We start from the raw sequence: 20,842 nt of genomic DNA, 5'->3' as shown, positions 1-20,842 counted from the left end.
CAGTGTGTTGGTACAGTAAGAAATCTGTTTTACAAGGTAAGTCTGTGATGGAGAGAAAAGATAGGGGATTAGAAGAAGCCTTTAATCTACATTGAGGTAGTCTGCTAGGAGGCAGATGAAGAGAAACGGATACAACTGGAGATGGAGTTAGGAGGTGGAGTCAGTAGAACCAGGTCAGTGATATTAAATGCAGAAGTGAAGGAAAAGAAAAAAATGGATGAAGTCAGATTTCTGGCTTGGTTAGCCTGCTAAATGGTGGTTATTTTTAATTACCTTCTTCCTCTTTTGATTGTAAACTTTCCAAGACAAAGAACTGTTGTATTTTTACTTCTTGTCATCACGTATATGCCTTTCACATAGACTTCATATAACTAAATGAATGAAGGAATAAATTAGGCCCTTGTAGGAGACGGGGACCGTATTAGAAAAGATCTTTATTTGGCCATAACACCACCAATGAGTAGGTATTTAGCTAGGGGTAATTTTTAATTTTTCTCCTGAAGCTATAATATTGGGCATTGTTCTTTTTTCTTAATTTCTGTATGTTACCTTCTTTATGTAATGCCCAGAAAAGCTCATCCAGAGTGAGCTCAGTATCCATGCCTGACTATCATGTCGTTCCACGGTGTTATTACTCTTTCATCAGAACCTTACACATGAATTCTGCTTTTGTCTAGATGTTCCTATGAATGCTCCTATTTTCAAAGGTTAATGTGCTCTCAGTTACATTGTTTTGCACTTAATTCTTTTAATTTTCACTAATAAATGAAATTACTTTACTTATCCTTTCTTGCCTTGTTTTTATTTTTTTAGTTTTAGAAATTTTTCAAAATTTCTTATGATGACATCGGTTAACGAAATCCGATGTTTCAAATGTACAATTTATCAGTAAGTCATATGTATATTGCATTGTGTGTTCACCGCCCATAATTAGATTTCTTTCTGTCACCACACATTTGACCTCTTTTACCCCATCTACCTCCTCTCTCCCCCTCATTCTCTAATAACCACTAGTCTACTATGTCCATGAGTCTCTGTTTGTTAGTAATGTTTGTTAGTTTTAGATTTATATCCCACATATAAGTGATATCATGTGGTTTTCAACTTTTTCTGTCTGACTTATTTTGCTTAGCATGATAATCTCAAGATCTGTCCATGTTGTTGCAAATGGCAGTGTTTCATCTCTTCTTATGGCTGAGTAATATTCCATTGTATATATGTACCACAGGTTCTTTAGCCAATCATCTATTGTGGGATACTTCGGTTGCTTCCATATCTTGGCCACCGTGAATAATGCTGTTATGAACATCAGTGTGCAAATATCTTTTCAGATATATGTTTTTTTTTTGCCTTGTTTTTAATTTAGGAAATTTTCCTGGCAAATAGATACCATAGAGTTTATAATTTAAAGTTATTTTCCTACATCAATCATATTTTACCTTTTCTCTTTCTCCAATATATGCTGCTTCTTAGAATGTATGCCTAGGAATTAACAAGTATCTTTTTCTCTTTCTTTGAAAATCTTATATTTCTGCCATTCTCCTCCACTCCCATCCCCATCCCAGAAATGAAAGCTTTTCTTTTCTTTTCTCGTGCGTATTAAGGAAAGCTGATTATTTTGTCTGTAGGTCCATTTAATGATTTATATTTAACTGCGTGTTTTATAGAGTTCAGACTAGCACTTTGGGGTTCTCCAAGGACAGGGATAGAGTAACATATCTGGGCCATTTATATTCAGGGAAATGCATGCCGCCCACTTCTGATTCAGAAAATACATATGCTTAATTATCAGTGCAGAGGACATTGTTTTATGTGGTAAATACTTGCTGAGTTAAACTGAATTACCACTCATTTTATAAAAATTTGATCTCTCTCTAAAAATCTCATAAATATTTTCCCTCTAAGATACCTTACTTTCTTTTGGAACTATGTAAACACTTTTGTAAAATTTTACTTTGTCTATATGAGAATTTGCAAGATATTTTATGTGAAAATTATTTCTACGTCAGCAAAGAAAATATTTTTGTGTGTGTGTATGCGCGCGCACGCGTGCACGCATGTGTGTGTGTGAAGCTTGCTAAGGAGGAATTTATTTTGGTTATGGTTCTTTATTATGCTATTACATTTTTATAATTTGTATGGCATCTGTGATTCTCCTATACATTTTTACTTAATATAGTTTTAAAGATTGGTACAAAGATTGGTCAAATAAAATAACATGTCTTTATAAATAAAATATTCGTTGTCATTTAATACTGAAGAGCTTACTTATACTTTTTTATAAGGTGAAAGATGAAGAGTTGAATAACTGCTTATAATTTATTAGGAAAATATAGTGTAGATAAAAGTGGATGAAATGACGTTATATCTCAATAAATCATCTTCCATACTTGATCCTTTACTCTATCCATCTGCAGACCCTCTGTATTGATCTTTAAGCTTATTTTTCTATATGACTATTATTTTAGCATTACCTATAATATCAGTAGTGGTGTACCAATAGGAGTTAAAATTTAGGAAAAAATTTAAAAATTGCACATGGAACATAAAAAAGCAGGTTTTGAAATAGCTACTCATAATGCTGATATTTAACACATGACTATGTGGAATATGGATTATTGATGACTATTGTCTAAAAATTGGACAACTTCTCATTAGGCAGTTTCAAAAGCAAGGTTAAAATTAGTGTTTTAAAACAGTGGCTACACTTTAAATTGTGGTTAATAATGTCTTCTGAGCAAAGGACATTCTGAGATTGTCTGGCAGAGGTTATCTTGAAGAAAATAATTCTTTCAAAATTTAATGCACATAGTTTAAAAGTTTCAGCATTTTTAAGGAAGACAAATAGCCTCATTAGACTATATACTAACTAGTTCACCTTTAGAAAATAATAGTAGCAATAAGCGAGATTATCTTCAACCTTGATATAAATGCTTAACAGTATAAATGCTGTTTATCACCTTTTTGGAATATGTATTTTTTCTATCAATTTAAAAAATTAAATGTTAATTTAATATTTAATTCTGACTTAATTATATTAAAATATGTAGTAAGAATTTACTCTTACATAAAAATTAAAAGCTATTGCTTGACTTTTTTTCAAAATATACCACTGACAATATTTGGGATTTTTTAAAATAATAAATATATCTTTATCATTCAGCCTATTAGAAGAGTAGCTGCTGACCACCTTACATTTCAGATGTCTTTATACAACAAGCATTTTCACATTTTGGGATTATTGGAAGGATTGTTAAAAATAAATATTAAAATATTTTAAATTAAAATGTCATTTACAATTTTAACAGCACTTTACAGTTTTAATAAGATATCTTTACTTTCAGTCATTTTGATGTTTCTTTGTGTCAGACGTTTTGGCCTGGAAATATGGGCTTCATTCAAAAGAAATATAGATGTAAATTTCCTTTAATCTTAATTTATAACATGTACATATAACATTTATACCTGTAAGGCATATAAGAACACTAATGACTCAAACTATTCCTTATGATGACTTTCCTTACAGACTAGAATATTACCAATGCGACCCTTCCCAAGTGCACTACCATTTCCTCCTCTAAATCATTCTGTATTTATTATTTATGTTTTTGCTTATACAGTTTTACAGATGTGTATGTATTTTCAGTAAGTATTTTTCTATTATGCACTTAATTGAATACTATGGAACAACCTATAAATTATTATTCCAACTTAAGGAATTTTAAGCAACTTGAGGAAGTAAATCACACATAAAAAGTTAAATAAGAATACAGATATTTTGGTTAATGTCAAATCACATAAGTGTAAGATTGTAAGAGATCATAGAGATCTTATATCTCAATGGTTTCCAAACTTTTTTTTCTAGCAGTAAAATCTCTTTATACAAAAATCTAACTTAAGGAAGACCCAAACATAAAATTAGAGCTGTCCAGTTGAGGCATGGGTTCCTAGAACTCAGTTTCAAATTCACTAATAAGTCAAAACCCTTATTTTATTTATGATGTAACTGGGTCATGCAAAGTTTAAGTGACTTGTTCAAATTTACTCAACTTATTTATGTCAGAGCCAATTCAAGAATTGAGAACATTCTGCTTTAGAATTTAGTATAAACGTTTTCTATGACATTATACTAGATAAAAGGAATCAGAAATGAAAGGAAATGATATAAATTAAATCAAATTAAAAAGTAGTGGATAGATTAGGAGCCCCAAACCAAATGCACATGAACCTGAGAAGTAATGGAAATGAGAGAAACTTGCAGATCTAAATGCATATGAACATTGTGTGAGTCAGACAGAAATCCTGGCAAATGGAATACCCATGGCTAGTTTAAAACGGGCAACTGCTATTCAGTTCAATCCAGTGGCCAGTATTTAGAGCTGTTTTTTGACAGATATTTCATTTCTCAAGAAGAGCTAAGAATCTAGATTTTTATGTGACATCTCCTTGTGTACTAAACATTTGCCTTATAAAGGTTTTTAAATATTCATATTTATTTATTTATTTATTTATTTATTTGTCTTGATAAATTCAAAACACTTGGAACAGTGCCTGGCATGCAGTAGGTAATCAATGCTTATTTGACAACAAATTTTTGAAAGACTTTGCCAATTGGAAATTCTATAGTTCCACAAAATGTCTCTTGGCATCTGAATTAGCTTAATAACTTCCAGTTCAAATCTTTTGTTTTAGACATTAGAGATAGGAAGTGATTTTCTACTCAGTAATATGATGTTCAGAGCCCAGGAAATTCCTCAAGTAGGCCAGAATCACAGTCCACCTTCACAGACACCAGTGCCTTACCTTTTTTCCTCTTGTGGGTGGTGATAGGGAAGGGAGAGGATCTTTAGCAAAACAAAGTCTCATAAAAACATGGTCCTTAATGCAAATTCCTTAAAAAAAAAAAAAAGCCCACATGGAGGCTTAAATTTAGAGCCAAAGTATAAACATATAACAATTATTTATCAAAGCAATTTTATTCCTGCCTTCCAGGAGAAAAAAGTCTCTTAAAAATAAAATTCCAATTCTACATATGGAATTCGTGATTATATTTCACATGGATATGCTTTATTGCCTGACAGCTCCTTTATTTTGGATGAAGAATACTGTGAGGTTCTCAGTACTGCTTAAAGTGGAGAAAAGTTCAGAAGTGGAAGACTAATTAGAAAAATGGTTGCCTACTAATTCCACTAATGGTTGCCTAGTAAGCCTGCTAAACACATTCATATCCTTCTTAATGTTATGAACACACACTTTATATTGATTGCAGAGAATAAAGAAAAACTGATTTGTTTTAAACTTTAAAAGAGGAAACATGAGGACAAAACTCAGACAAGCCTTTGGGTATATTAACCTCTTTAACTTGAATTATACAACACTACTTGGCAAATGATTTGAAGTTGCTAAAGGACATTACCTAGTGGCTACTACATGAAAGCTTGTAAATCAGATGGAACAATAAAAGAATAATTTTGATTGGCCAAACATTAAAGCTTCCAGAAATTAGAACCCTCTAACATAAAACTGTTTTCTTATGAAAGACTTTATAATGTCATGGACTTTCTCTACCTGTGATTCAATTTATCTAATCATTTGAAAATTATTGTTTTTCTCTTCACCTCTCACATTCCCTCTCTTCTCATCATCTCCCATTACTTCTACCTTTCCTTCCATTATTCGTTTTTAATCACCTAGTTTATGATTGTATCAGAAATGTTTTCTAATAATTTAAAAATTTTAGTCACCATTAATATTTTTATACTGATTTAAGAAATTTTATCAGAAACTAGAGTTTAATAAGAGCCTCGTTATAAACTTCTAAGTGATCAGAAACAAGAACTATTTTAAAGGGTACTTAACATATAAAATAAAAGCATATAAAATGCCCAGTCATTAATGTAAAGACAATTTGCTTTTGTAATTACTGTTCTTTAGGTGCTTGAAGGCCCATTTTAAAGTCTTATTGGAGAAGAGGAAAAAATGCAAAAACCCTCAAAAGACATTTTATCCTAAATATTTACTGTTTCAGTTGTTTTTAGATGTTTAACTTTTCATCAGACAACAATTCAAGTTCTGTACTCCAAAATGCTCTTGACTCTCAAACATATTTTCACTTACAGCTGTGTAACATCCATCTTCTATAATGCATTTAATACGGCAAAGACACTTTCCTTAAACGCAGTATAAACTGTTTATTTTGTCATTGTAAAATGGGAGATGTTCAGTTGCTTCAAACTTTAACTTGGATAACCTTGAAAAAAAAAAATCTTCATTTAACATCTTGTGTTTTGCTTGTCTTGCAGTCAAGCGAATTATCTTAGGTACTGGAGTGTTAAGTGATACCAGTTGTTCTATTACCACTGATTTAAAAATAACTCTATCCCTAAACCCTTTCAATAAGGTTTCTTTTAGGACCCTGCTTTTTCCTAATCTATAGCTTAGCCCTCAAAGCAATGTGGCCTCTTGCTGTTTCCTTCTCATTATCCCTGCAGTTTCAATTATGTATGCGACTCGGCTTTATTTTAAAATAGTTGTGCATTGCCGATGAGCCCCGAAGTCACCAGGGGTGGCTGGTGTCAATAGTGAGTCTATGCAGAGCTATTTTTATCCATAAAGCAGTTTACTTTCTGTATGATAAAAGGTGCTAAAGTGAGACTTGCCTTCTCTTATACCCCAGGGGTGTAATCAAGAGGGGTGTGATCACAGCATACCAATTAAGCCAGTTAGAGCAGGCTGCAATAGGTTATGCTAAGGAGTAGGGTGTTCTCCACATATTTTTGCACTCTTTCATAGGAAAGGCATGGGGGCACAGCGGTGCTAGCATAATTCTTTTGCTAGCACCGCTGTTATAAACCCCTGTATCATGGTTTCTGCCCAGAGGCTGTGCTCTTAGATTTAATTTTCTTATAAGTCATTATAGCCATTATCGTTCATTTAAACTTTGGCAAGAAAACTATTACTAGTTTCCAGTGTATTAGATCCTTTCTTACAGACTGTACTTTATCTCATGGACAATTATAACAGTTATGAGAAAAGAAGACTAGCAATATTGAATATTATATATATATTTTTTCCATATATACATACACATGTGTGTCTGTGTGTGTGTATGTGTGTCTGTGTGTATGTGTATATGTATGTGTGTGTGTGTGTGTGTGTGTATGTATGTATGTATGTATATATATATATATATATATATTCCTTTCCAAGCCATCTAGGCACCCTTAATAGCTCTTCGCTCACAGGCAAATATACAGTAGTCCTCCCTTATCCACAGAGGTTACGTTCTAAGACCTCTAGTGAATGCCAGAAACTGCGGATAGCACCAAACCCTGTATATACTACTTTTTCCTATACACGCATACCTATGGTAAAGTTTAATTCATAAATCAGAAACACTAGGAGATTAACAATAACTAATAATAAAATAGAACAATTAACAATAATATACTGTAATAAAAGCTATGTGAATATGGTCTGTCTCTCTTAAAATATCTTAATGTACTTATACTCACCTTTTCACTTAAAAGAGGCACTTTACGGCTTCTCTTTGGCATATTTGAATTGCCAGCATCACTACTCTTGCACTTTGGGGCATTATTAAGTAAAATAAGGGTTACTTGAACACATCTGCTGCAATACTGTGAGAGTCGATCTGATAACCTAGATGGCTACTAAGTGACTAAGAGGCAGGGAGTGTCTTCAAGCAAGGATAAGCCAGACAAAGGGATGATTCATGTCCCAAGTGGGAGAGAACCTGATAGCATGAGATTTGAACACACTACTCAGAATGGTGAGCATTTAAAACTTATAAATTGTTTATTTCTGGAATTTTTCATTTAATATTTTCGGACTGCGGTTGACTGCAGGTAACTGAAACTGCTGAAAGCAAAACTGCAGATAAGGAAGGACTATTCTCTAAGTATCTTATTTTTTATTATTTAAAAAAATAAATTAGACTTTCAATATTTTATATTAGTTTCAGGTATATCTCTAAGTATCTTATCAGAAGTCCTTCTTCAGCCCTCAGAGAGTACTCTTTTCAGTTCTACTTTTAAACATCCACTTGAAATCTTGCTATGGCCTAGAACCTCCACTGTTTATTTTATCTTATACCCACCTGGACTCTACCTCTCTGACTGTTGGGAGACTATATCTCATTTGAAGAGGAGTGTCTGAATGACCGTTGCCCCAGAATGCTTCCACAAGCCAAAGCCATGACCCTGATCAATCTTGAAGCCCCAAACTCCTGGCTTAAATTAGCACAGCACCCTACATTTCACTCCTATGTAAGACTGAATTTTTTTTTTTTAATAGGACAACTACAATTCTCCTTTTATAGTTTTAGAGAATTCAGTTAAAAGGAAATTGAAACAAGAGTATAAAGTATTTGCTCTGGTTCAGTCTTTAATCTTTGTCATGATATTATACAACTAAACCAATTGCATTGTCATTTTCATGTGCTCATAAAACAAAACAAAATATTACTGGGTAAAATATATTTTGTAGTCCTTTATTTGTAGTTATGAACTGAATGCTTGTGTCCTCATAGAATTCATAAATTGAAGCCCTAGCCCTGAATGTGATGATATTTTGCAGATGAGGCCTTTGGGAGTTAATTATGGTTAGATGAGGTAGGTCATGAGGGTGAGGCCCTTATGGTGAGATTAGTGCCTTTATAAGAAGAGAAACCAGGGAACTTGTTCTCTCCTTCTCTTCCATGTGAGGACACAGCAGAAGGTGGCCTTCTGCAAGCCAGAAAGAAGTCTGTCACCAGAACCCAACCATGCTGGTAGCCTGATCTCAGACTTCTGGCCTCCGGGACGGTGAGGAAATAAATTTCTGTTATCTGAGCCACCCAGTCTATGTCATTTTGCTATGGCAGCCTGAGATGACTAAGACACTTGTACTGTCCCTATACTTGATATCTGATTTTGTTAAAACAAACTTAAAAACAAAACAAAACAAACAAAAAAACAACAGTCACAAAAACAGTGAAGCACATTATTATGATATCAAAAAACAGATTTATCTAAAGAGAGGTATTGGTGAGCTCTTGCTACAATAATGCTATGCAAGAACCCCTCCCCTAATTTAATGCCTTCCAACAGGCCTTTATTCTCATGATCAGAGAGGACTGGCTGACATAAGGTAGACTGGAGCTGGTGGCTCTGCTTCACATTGCAAGTCTACTGGGTTTGGCCTTAAGCTGCAGGTGGAGTTTGGATTTGTTCAACATGTCACATATTGGGGCCTAAACTGAAGGGGCATTGACTACCTAGCACATGGTATTCTCATGGAAGATCACTGGATTACGAGAGAGCAAGTCCACATTTCAAAGCTCCACTCGTGTCATGTTTGTTAACATTTCATTAACCAAAGGAGGTGATTTTTTTCCCATTGTAGACCAGATACACAATTTTGTTATTTAGGAGTGAAAAATAGGACCAATAAATCAATTTACTGCAGTAAGAAAAGTAGGGAATTATTTATTAGCACAAAGAGTTTAATTTTAGTGGATATCCTGTTTTTAAGGTCTTTGATAATGGTAAAGATTAGTGAGGAAAAAGATGATCACTATTCCATCCTAAGGAGTGTGTAGCATGCAAGATAATTTACACACATGATACAGATCATGTCAATAAATGTATGTTCACGGCCACAACCACAGGATATAGGTGATATTATTTTCCAAATTCTATAGGGAAAGAAATGGAGGACAAGAGCACATGAGTAACAAATATGTCCAAGAGGACACAGCTGGGAACTATGATATAATCTGGCTCTAAATATGGCCTTTCATGCCTTTTATGTTACAAGGAACAGAGACAAAGTCAGCCTATTATGAAAATGCATAGGGATATAAGGAAGGTCAGAGAACTGGCTTAACAGCTGAATAACCAAACATCAAGGAAACTATAATGTTACGTCAGAGAACTTCAATCACAAAGTCTAATTTGATGAATAATTGGACCATTGAAGTGGACACAATGCAGCAGTTGATTCACTATTATAGGTGTTATTCCACCATTCTTAAGAATTAACTCCCTGTTTTTTTCCCGGGTTTTGGCACCAAAAAGAAAAGAACTTTCAGTTCCTGTTTCTACTATTATCTCTACTCTCTACTGATAGATTTTTTTCACTCTAATATCAACGTATCCGATAAAGGCAGCCAGTCATGATCATGTACAGGAAAATCAAGTTCTTAACTCTTCTTATGCCTTTAAGTTGTTTTTAGTCTTTGATGCCCATGTTTAATCAATCACTGTGGCCAGGGGATTGGGAGGCTGGGGAGTGGGGGGGTAGGAGGGGCTACGACAGGCTGTACTGTCTAGGCCAGGTTGGAAACAATGCTAATAAAAATGGAGTGTAGGAGAAGAGAGTTTTCCCAAACTGTATTTGGTACAGTTTTACTAAAGGAAGGAGGCATAGAAACTGGACTGCTAAAATACAACACATGTTTACAACAAGCAATGATCTCATCTAGTTGTTTCAGCCTTGATTATGTATTAGCATTACCCACTTGACTTTGTAAAAGTACCTTGTCCCAGGTCCCACCTCAGTGAAAACCGACCTAAAACATGAATATACAGTGCTGTTGTCAGTACCAGAGGAAAGTGGCTAAGTGTTGTAAGAGTTTGTTGAGTTCTAGCAACTGATGGGAGTTTATGAAACTAGATCGGAGTGTGAGGGGTTGAATGATAGGCACGGGCCGAGTCATGTACAAACTAGGTAAAGTTCAGAGCTGTGTGTTCTGTGACCCTACGCTGGAGAATCTCTCTGCTGTTCAGGAAATCACTTGAAGTCTTATGCTCAGTGCTTTTCGAGTTGTCAACCGGCAAATTTAATAACAAATTTAATAATCTGTGCCTTTCATTTCTATGTCACATGGCTATACTAACCATGGACATACACAGGCAGAATCTACCAAACTGTGATCTGATTCAAGACATGGCAAGATTTCAAGTCTCAGGAGAGGAAATTCAGTGACTCGGCTGGGAAAGAGATGCAAGGAACCTCAAAATCAGACAATGACAGCAACTGCTACAGCTTTATGCTGTCAACTCTGACTTGTCATAGTTTTCTATTATTTGTAAATTTTCATTAATAAGAAACATACTCATAGTTACATCACATCATAATTTATAGATTGTAAACTCTCCTCGCATACTCATTTTGTCTTCCTAACAGCCTAATGTGTTCAGCAGGTTTAGTCCCAAATTTATAGACAAGAAAACAGAGTTGCAGAGAGGCTGTGAAGGTGGTGACAGTAAGCGCTGGAGTCAGAGACAGAAGCCTGATTTTCTCATTCCTCTCCTAGGTTGCATTGTCATATTGTCTTACCGGCTTTAATTTTTTTCCTTATAATCCCTGACTCTCATGAAACCTATTAAAGAGAAAAAATAGAAGAACAAGGCAATTAAATTAAATTTAGATCTACTGGTAAATTTACTCTGACTCTTATACTGTTGTCAAAAGATGAGATGTAGGTTCAGATGCCAATGATTCTGTCACTCTATCTTAATTTAAATGATCTAGTTGTCTTTCTCTCTTTCTCTTTTCTAATTTTTCTCTATTTTTGTCTGTTATATATTTGAGAGATTTGATGAGAAAGAAAAGTCTGGTTTTCATTGGCTACGTGTTAGATACACAGACTGGTGTATACATAGCAAGAATAAATGTTAGTCTCAAAACTTAGGATGAAGTGTAACTGGTGTGGGGCCATATTTTGGAGCTGTACTCCAGATCACTACTGTCCAATAAAAATATAACATGACCTACATATGTAATTAAAGATTTTTCAGTAGCCACTTTAAAAATAAAAATAAACAAGTAAAATTAATTTACTAGTATATTCTATTTAACTCAATATATCAAAAATATGATTTCAACATGCAATCAGTATAAAAGATATTAATTAGACATTTCACATTCTTAACAAGAATGTTTTATCTTCAAATTCCGGTGAGTATTTTACACTCACATCTGAATTGAGATGCCAGGTTTTCATGGGTTAAAGTGAACTACTGTCCTAGCAAATGAATAAAGTTGTGTTTAATGGAAAAATAGTTTACATTGCTTCAGTTTTAAATCAAAATGAAAACTAAGAATTAATAAAATGTCACTTCCTTAGTCATGCTAGCTAGCCACATTTTAAATGCTTACTCGCCACTCACGAGCCACAGTTGGGCACCACATTGCACAGCACAGCTCCAGGTTATAAAAAGCATGCTGTTTTCTTGAATTTCCTAAACAATTTGGGATTATTCAGCTTTCTTACTGTCAAAGCCAAAGAAAATTATTGTTATTTTTTTTTTCAGCACTTGCCTTTGAAACATTTTTCTCTTAGAGTTGGGTTGAAAATGCCTAGAATCTTTTCAATCTCTGACCTATGATCCAGGAACCACATTTAGGACAGATTAAAGGATATGCCTTTTCCCACATAATGGGTTCTGCTTCCTTCATATCTGCACCTGGTGCCAATCAATAGAGTTGCCCTTCCTGCTCTAGGAAAAATGTTGGCTCTTTAATTAATTTATTTATGTACTTATGCATTTATTTATTTCATTACTCATTTATTTTTGCATAAATATTAAATAATTTTAATTTTGTTATAATTTAAAATGGTAATTGAGTATATGAAATAATTAACAATGTAGATATGTTTATAACATACATCTAGGAAAGTTACAATCTTTTTAGAAACTCAGAGTCTGACGTTACGTTTGTCTCCAAAATTCTACAAGGAGTTCACTATTTTCTTTTTCTGTCAGAATCTATGGAACTACCCAGGACACTGGAAGCAGCCAATGGAACTCTGAAAAAGTCACATCATAGTGCTCTGCTATGTCAGAAACTCACTGTGACATCTGAGTGTCCACTTCATATCTCCTCCCTGTTTCTTATTTAGGGTCATGGGGTTTTGTTTCAAGATAACTTGGCTCTAATTCTTGTCTGTGATTTGTTGCTAGATGGAGATTCTTAGAAATCCCCAGATAAGTCCCTACATGCAGTGGCAGTGAGTCTCGGTAATTGTGTTTTTCTGTATCTAAACTTAATTTTTATATTAAGCCTCCTTTCTGCCAGATTCCACACATTTAATCAGCCAACTTAGGATAGATGTGTCCCACTTTTTTTCTCTGAAGTTTCATCTTAAATTTTTGTATGGGTATGAGGGTGCTGATATAGTGCCAAGATTTCAAGGAGGGCATGGGTTACTCGATCTCGTGCATGTTGATCTCACAGTGACCTTGTTCCTTATTTCCAAGCTCTGGGCTCTTTCATATCTCTGTACAGACAAGAAATGATGGCTGCTGCCTTGTCATTCTGAGTCCTCTGAAAATCCATTGAGCACAATGTTCTCTGGAGATATGTGGGAAATTACTGCACCCTCTATCCTGCTAAAGTGATTGGGGATGTTGTGGCCATCTCAAGCCCATCTGCTCAAATACATTGAACATGCTTCTATCTCAGGTCCAGGGGAACTTTGGAGTCCTGTTGCATTCCTGGTGGACTGCACTAGAGAATGAGACTACTCATTTCTGCGCTTGGATTCCCCGCTATTTATCTGTTGATGATGTTGGAGGTGGGGTTGGGAGTGGTGGCATTTCTTTCACCATTTTTTTTTCCTCAGGAACACACTTGTCTAACATTCTTGCTTCTTCACCTTACCTTCTCCATTAGTCCAGAAAAATATTATCGAGACTTAGAGATGGGCAAAATGGCTAATATGTTTCACTTTATTTTACAAATATATTTTCAGTGTTTGGACTTCAGATTTTGAAAAATCATAAATCAAGATGTTGACTATTTGTATAAGGTTATAAGCATGGGACACCTTCTCTGTCATCTGATTAGGGAAACTGGGGCAAACTTTCAGTATAACAAGTTTTTTTAGGGAAAATATTGGTTAACATCTCAAAATATTGTCTCACCATATGGAAATTAAGAGCTGACTTATTTTCAGGATCCCAAGGGATCCATTCCAAAGCACTCTGTGTTCAGATTGAAATTGAAACTCTAATTGGCCTATGTCTTAGCTTGACTACATTGTTAAACTTTCTTCTGTTAAGAAAAACAGTCTCCTTTTCACATGTGAGTCCTTATAAAAGTAGCTGAAACATCAATAGGGGGAGAAAGAACTGAGAGAGAAATTTTTGATTTCTTTTTAGAAACAAATGATTTTTCCCAAACAAATTTTCCCAATTGATTTGAAGTTTAAATATTTTACTTCATTTAACATTATTATTTCCACAAATAGCCAAGTAGAAACTTTAAAAAATTCTGGGGTAATGTGTGCAAGATTAAAATTAAAAAAAAAAAAAAGAAGCTTGAAACTTGGGTAGTAATTGGATATCAGTATATAGAATGTATTTTTTCCCTGTACTTGGACATTTATTGAAAAAGTATAGGTGCTGGATTAAGTAACAAACCAAATGAAAACACTTCTGATAGTCCAAAAATATATTTTAAATAAACAAAATACATAAGACTTTTCTCATTCTACTTTCCTTGGTTTATTATCTACCACTGAGATTTTTGAGCAAGGGTATGAAAATTGGTGAAGTTTTTTTAAGTCAAAATTTCAAAAGAATCTTGGAAAGTGATTTGTAGCTATAGAACTTGTGACTTGGCAGGCAATTTATTTTGGTCTAGTGAGTTATCAAAAGTCATCAATGCCAAAATATTTGTGTTTTCAGGAAGGAATATTTCCCTTTAGTTTGTTATTTTGAGTTTTCATCTAAAATTGGTAGTTAACTAAAAATTTATTTAAAATCCTTTTAAGGTGCTACAAAACAGAATAATTTGTGATTACTTTTGTACTTTTATAAATTTAAGATATTTTAAATACACTATTCTTCTTAAACACTTGCATGTTATAATTGATTTAGTAATATCGATTTTTTTAAGTAAGATGTAAAATTTACATTTGGTGATAATTCAAGGAATGTATTCATACATTTTTAGCTAAAATGACTCTATGAATAAAGCACTTTTATTTGTGGATTAAATGGGAAGGCAGGGAAGAAGGCTAATAATAACCAGATGTGAAAAATATTAGTCTGAAACACCATTTTTCTCAATGTCTAATCATGTTTATTTAATTTAATTTAATTTATTTACTTATTACAGAATAATAAACATTATTACATGAGCTAAGATAGGAGGGAGGAGGATTTATTTGCCTTACCGGGCCTTAATTTTCCTCAGATATAACTCCAGCTCCTTGTCCTCTAGCACAGGGGTCCCCAACCTGGGGCCACAGACTGGCACTGGTCCAGGGAGCTGTTAGAACCTGGGCTACTCAGTAGGAGGTGGGCTGGTGGCCAACCAGGAAAGCTTCATTTGTATTTGCAGCCACTCCCCAGCGCTAGCATCACCACCTCAGCTCCATCTCAGATCATCAGGCATTAGATTTTCATAGGAGCATGGGTCCCTGGTGCCAGAAAGATTGCAGATGGCTGTTCTAGTACATAGCCATCTGCTTGGCCACATTGGCCTGGTGATGAAGCGATGCATGCAAGATGCTTGCCCTGCTGGAACTGTTTTTCTAGAAGACCGTTGACTTTGGCATTCTTTTTCCTTTCATCATATTTCTTCTGAATTTTCTTTGATCGTTTTTTGTTCAAAATCTCTTCTTCCTTCAGAGTCACCTTGGCCCCCTTCTTGCGGCCCAGGGGCAGTGCATAGTGGCACTTGTACCACTGTCCTCTGGTATGCTGTCAGCCAGGACGATAGGATTCTTTACTAGGGTCTTTGTGTGGACCAGTTTGTTGTTGCATGCATTGTAGACAACATCAATAATCCTTGTTTTGCGCGTACAACACTCGGAGCCCCCGGAGAAGTTCCCCACGTTTTGTCCCAAGGCGCGGTATTTGCTGCCTCCCTGCACTCGGACTGTGCGTAGGCAGCAGGAGCCTTAGCTCTGGCAGCGGGGCATCCCAGTTTATATTTTCACTCCTGGTGGTAGGGCTTTCTTTTGCCCCGAGTCTTTGGCGCTTGTGCCAGTTATCCCAAGAGATACCCATGGCTCGGCGCCGGCTGGAAAGTTTCCAATGCATTTAGGGTAAAATGAGAAAGTTCGATCTTTAAAATAATCGAATTACAATATTTTTCTCATTGTAAAGGCGAAATATTAGTTTCTTCAGTGTTTTGATTTCTTACCTGTTTGACTAATTTCAGTTGGTCATTTTTCACTACTGACTGGTTGAGAAAAGTTAACTTGCATTCTATAAATATGGGAGCAGGGGAAAGCAATTAACAACCAGGATTTTTATACTTTATATTTAAAAATGTGTGGTTTATTTCGATTAGCTTCTAAGTTATAAAAATAAGACATATTATTTAAAACTGGGTGGGAAGAAAAAAAAGAAGATAAAATATCAGTCATATTCTCAATTCCCAAGGAAAGCCATCGTTGCTATTTTGACATATTTGGTTAGGTATCTTACTACCTGAAATTAGTTTTTTCTCTATTTTCTTATTTGTTTATTTAGCTGGATAATGCTATATTTATAACTTTGTGTCCTTTTTATTTACTATCATGCACTTTTATGCTATTATAGACGCACTCTAAATAGTTACATAATATCCATTATTTGGTTGTACCATGATTTACTGAAAAATTCCACTAAAGTTAGAAATTTAAATTATTTTTATTTATTTGCTATCTTAAATAACTCAATTGACCTTTTCTTGTGTGTGCGTGCGTGCGTGTGTGTGTTTTGGACAGCTTTTAGGACTTGAAATTATTAGATCAAATGATCTTAACTTTTTAAAAAATATCTGAATATGTATCATGAAAATACTTAGCAAAATTGTTTTACCAATTTACACTACCCTCTATCAAGATATGATGACACCTAACTTGGCACATAAAACTGAGTGTGGATAAATATTTTCATTTTATAAACTACTTTGTGTAACCAAAATTTTGCTTTAGAGATATTGGAATTTGAAAATAATAATCATCTTAGCTTGTTTTTTTTTTATATATATATATTTTTGGTGCCGAAACCCGAGACCAAACCATTAGCCTGTTTTTAATTTTTTTTTATTTTTCAATTAGAGTTGACATACAATATTATATTAGTTTCAAGTGTACAATATAGTGATTAGACATTTATATAACTTATGAAGTGATTATTCTGATGAATCTCTTGTCCCATCTGATACCATACATAGTTATTACAATATTATTGACTATGTCCCCTAAAATCTTAACATGTTTTAAAAATAATGCTGACTTCACGAGCTAACACACATAATGATAAGAAAATGTTTTTATACTCTAAGAAACCTGCCATGTGAAATTGAATACAAAGTTTATGTGTATTATATATAAACATGTAATATGTATTTTATATATACGCATATAACATCTATGTATAATGTAGATCTATGTACATCTGTATATTGATATACATTCATTTGCATATATTTACTATGTTAATTTTTCACATTCAGTTTAATTGTAAATTAAGACATATACAATAAAAATGTGAGTTTTATTGCAAATAATATGTTCTTGGAGTCTAGATTTTGAGGGAGCAAGAGAGAGAGAGTTTGCACACCACCTGAAATGAAAATTGTTTTCCTTGAGGGAAACAATTATGGATACTGCATAGACATTTAATGTTTTCTAGGAAATATTAGAATATTCTAAATCTTCAATTTTTATTTTCACATATTGTGTGATACATCAGGAAAACAGTATTATGTTTTTGTTTTACAATTTTTCAATAGGGGAATCTCAACACATTTTTATTTATTTTGTAGGTTCTTTTCATTTAACACATTTTTCTAGTTTTTAAGTAATAATGTTGACTTTCATATAAATTTTTAAAAGCCACCAGACTGTTTTAGCTTAATATTGTTTGCACGAGTTTTGGTAATAACAGGATGAATTATACCAGTAGTTTATCTATTGAATCATCTGAAAAAGTAATTTATATATTTTTTTTATATTTATAGACAATCGGGGAGTTTAATAGTCATGAAAATAGTTATGGTTGACTGTTGGTTTTTCTAGTTTCTCTTTAAAGCCTTAGGCTTTGCAGTAATCAGTGGTGTAGTTCCGAGATGCAAAGCCATAAACTTACCTTGCATTCTCTTTAGTATGAATATTTTGTATCCAGCCTAGGAAACAGCCTGAAACCTCTAATCGAAATCAAAGGTTACACCACAGGAGTGCAATATCTCTAATTTGTCCTGGAATGATGCAGTAGTTTCCCTTGACTGCTGTGATTAAATTAATTCTGATTTGTTTAGTTAATGAGAATAGCACATCTTAACCCATAGAAGATATTCCCTTTTTATGGCCCCATGACTCTAAGCAGATTAGCATCATTATCAAGAAATAATATTTAGTAAATGAATGCATGTGAGTGGCATGAGGCTAAGATCCCTATAAATCAAGTCACAGGAGAGAATATTCCTTAACCTTCAGCTTATGACTTTCTATAGCACAGCAGTTGCTCAAGGATATGTATAAGTATAGTTAAATATGTAGTATGAAACTAAAACACAGTCTGAAATTTAGTGGCAACAAAAAGAATTTGTCCTTGCCACTCAGCTGGAGACAAAGTCAATCAACATCCTGAAAAGATGCAAAGCCAATAATAATAGATACATTATCCCTGTTTGTTGGGTTTCAAAATCTTTTTCATACTTTCCTGCACATGTAATTCTGAGGTGGTAAGTCACATAAAAAATGATGTCTTATTGCAATTCTAGAGTTAGTGTATCCTGTGGTAGTCGACCGAGGAGAAAAAGTATGTAAACTATGGGTTCCAAGGTATGTTGGTGGAATTTAGAGTTGTTAGAGTGGAGTATAGCTCAGTAGATAACTGGCCAAGCTATGGTACCACATGGACCTGGTTCAAATTTGGGCAACATCATCTGTCAGTTTTAGGACTTTGGGCAAATTACTCAAATTTTCCATTAGACTGCTCATCTTTAGGATGAGTATTGATAAATATCATTGTCTTCATGATTTTGGGGGATGAATTTTAAATGAGATAATTTCTATAAACTTCCTGGCACATATAAGAAGTCAGAGGTAGCTGCTGATGTAGCTTTAATTATTCAATTTATTTATTATTATCAAATTGATAAATTATTTATTTCCCTGCCACTCAATTGTCACTTGATTTCTCTCTCTTGTTTTTCATCTCCCTGATTGGAAATATCAGATTGGATATGCCTAATATTTTCATTGAGTCAGAAGTATTCCCTGGATTCTATGTCTGCAAAGGTTGAACCATTGACGAAAGTCTCTTCTATTGAGTCACTTCCTTATATGTCCCCCTGCTATATCCTGGATCAAGCAAGGCTCTCATGTCCCAGCCCTGTTTCTCTTCTCAGGCGATCATTACTGAGAATGCAATGTAGTCTTTTATTCCCAACTCCCTGACTTTACATATGAGATTTGATATAGTAAGTGCTCAAATGACAAAGAGATGGCCAGGACAAATGCAGATTGAGGGAGATTTCAAGGAAAGGAAGAAAACTAGGCAGGTGAGTAGTTCCTGAGCCATAAACTCAGAAGGAGATAAGTGCAGCCTCTATCTTTCAGGTGAGAAAAAATCAGGGGTGAAATAAAACAGTTGGTCAGTGTTAAGTATTCTATACCAAGGAGTCCAGTACCAGGTAACAGGAGAACCAGCCATAAGTATAGAATACAGATTTTACTTGAGACTTTGAAAGGCATTGATGAGGTAACAATGGGATTTAGAACAGAAACACGGCAGTTACAATTAAGATATTAAGCTGAGTTTCACTCATCCATCCAGTCATTCAAACAACCTCTGCTGATCACCTCCACAGAGATTGCCAGGCACAGAATAACCACCAAGTGCTGAAACTGAAGCAGTGAACAAGAGAGGCTACATCTCTCTTCTCTTTGGGGAACTTAATTCTAAAGATTTCGGTCAAGGTTCCCAATCTTCGAAATCGGAGCATCTTCAAGTACAAATTGTGAAACTGGATCATAAAGATGAGAGCAAGAGTCTAGTTTAAGCAATGGGCTGCTCGATCAGTAGCAATTTTTCCTTGGCCTCAACTTATAAAGGAGTAGGGGATTTTCAATTCCTTCAGTTTGGGGCCAAGGCTGGTCCTGGAGTAGGAGATAGTGGGGATGGTGGAGATAGCACGTTCAAGCAGCTTTGTATGTAATGGTCGAGGGAAAACAGAGGCAAGGAGTATAGTAGATCACAACCAAAAACAGCAATGTGTATTTTCTTTCCTTCTTTGTTAGATATGCTGAATTTCTCTCAAGTACCTCTATAGAACCTCTACAGAAAAATAGTATTAGAAATATTATGAAGAGGGATAACATTTTAAGAGTATCCATTTACAACACAATGGAGGCCATTTTCTAACAAATTTAATTTGTAAAAAACTGGTAGCATATTAACTCTAGAATGGTGGTTTTTTAAAAAAGGACATTTCCATAGTTAAGGTAAAAATTATTGGAATGGTGCCAGCTAGCATCAGGCATATTATGCTTTAGAAATGTACAAGAAAGAGGCAATTACCAATGTCCAAATAAGAAATGATGATAATAGAAAATTTAGATTCCCATATATTGTTAATTTAATAAATAAATTATAAAATTGCTATTTACTGACTAAAATTGATTTTTGACATTGAGCTTAAAGCTTGATATATATAACATAATAATTTTCTAAGCAGAACTATCCTCTTGAATTTGCTCAGATCCCCTCAGGTCTTTAATCTTTGTGACTGAGACAGTGTGGACAGGTTCACACGGCAGGAGACTCAGTTAATTTATGTACTGACTTTAGGATGACATCATCTTGTTTATTCTTGACAGCAAGCA

At 34.3% G+C, this 20,842-nt stretch overlaps 1 protein-coding gene and 1 pseudogene across 2 annotated transcripts in view; one reads left to right on the top strand and one right to left on the bottom strand.

Moving 5' to 3' along the window:
• Positions 1–20,842, top strand: part of DMD (dystrophin) — a 2,089,898-nt gene that overhangs the window by 418,401 nt on the left and 1,650,655 nt on the right. The window lies entirely within an intron of this gene.
• LOC105304408 lies at positions 15,178–16,028 on the bottom strand (annotated as a pseudogene).

Source organism: Pteropus vampyrus, unplaced genomic scaffold (genome assembly GCF_000151845.1).
Source record: "Pteropus vampyrus isolate Shadow unplaced genomic scaffold, Pvam_2.0 Scaffold340, whole genome shotgun sequence".
In the NCBI taxonomy this organism is placed as follows: Eukaryota; Metazoa; Chordata; class Mammalia; order Chiroptera; family Pteropodidae; genus Pteropus; species Pteropus vampyrus.
This window is presented reverse-complemented; position numbering and strand designations above follow the sequence as displayed.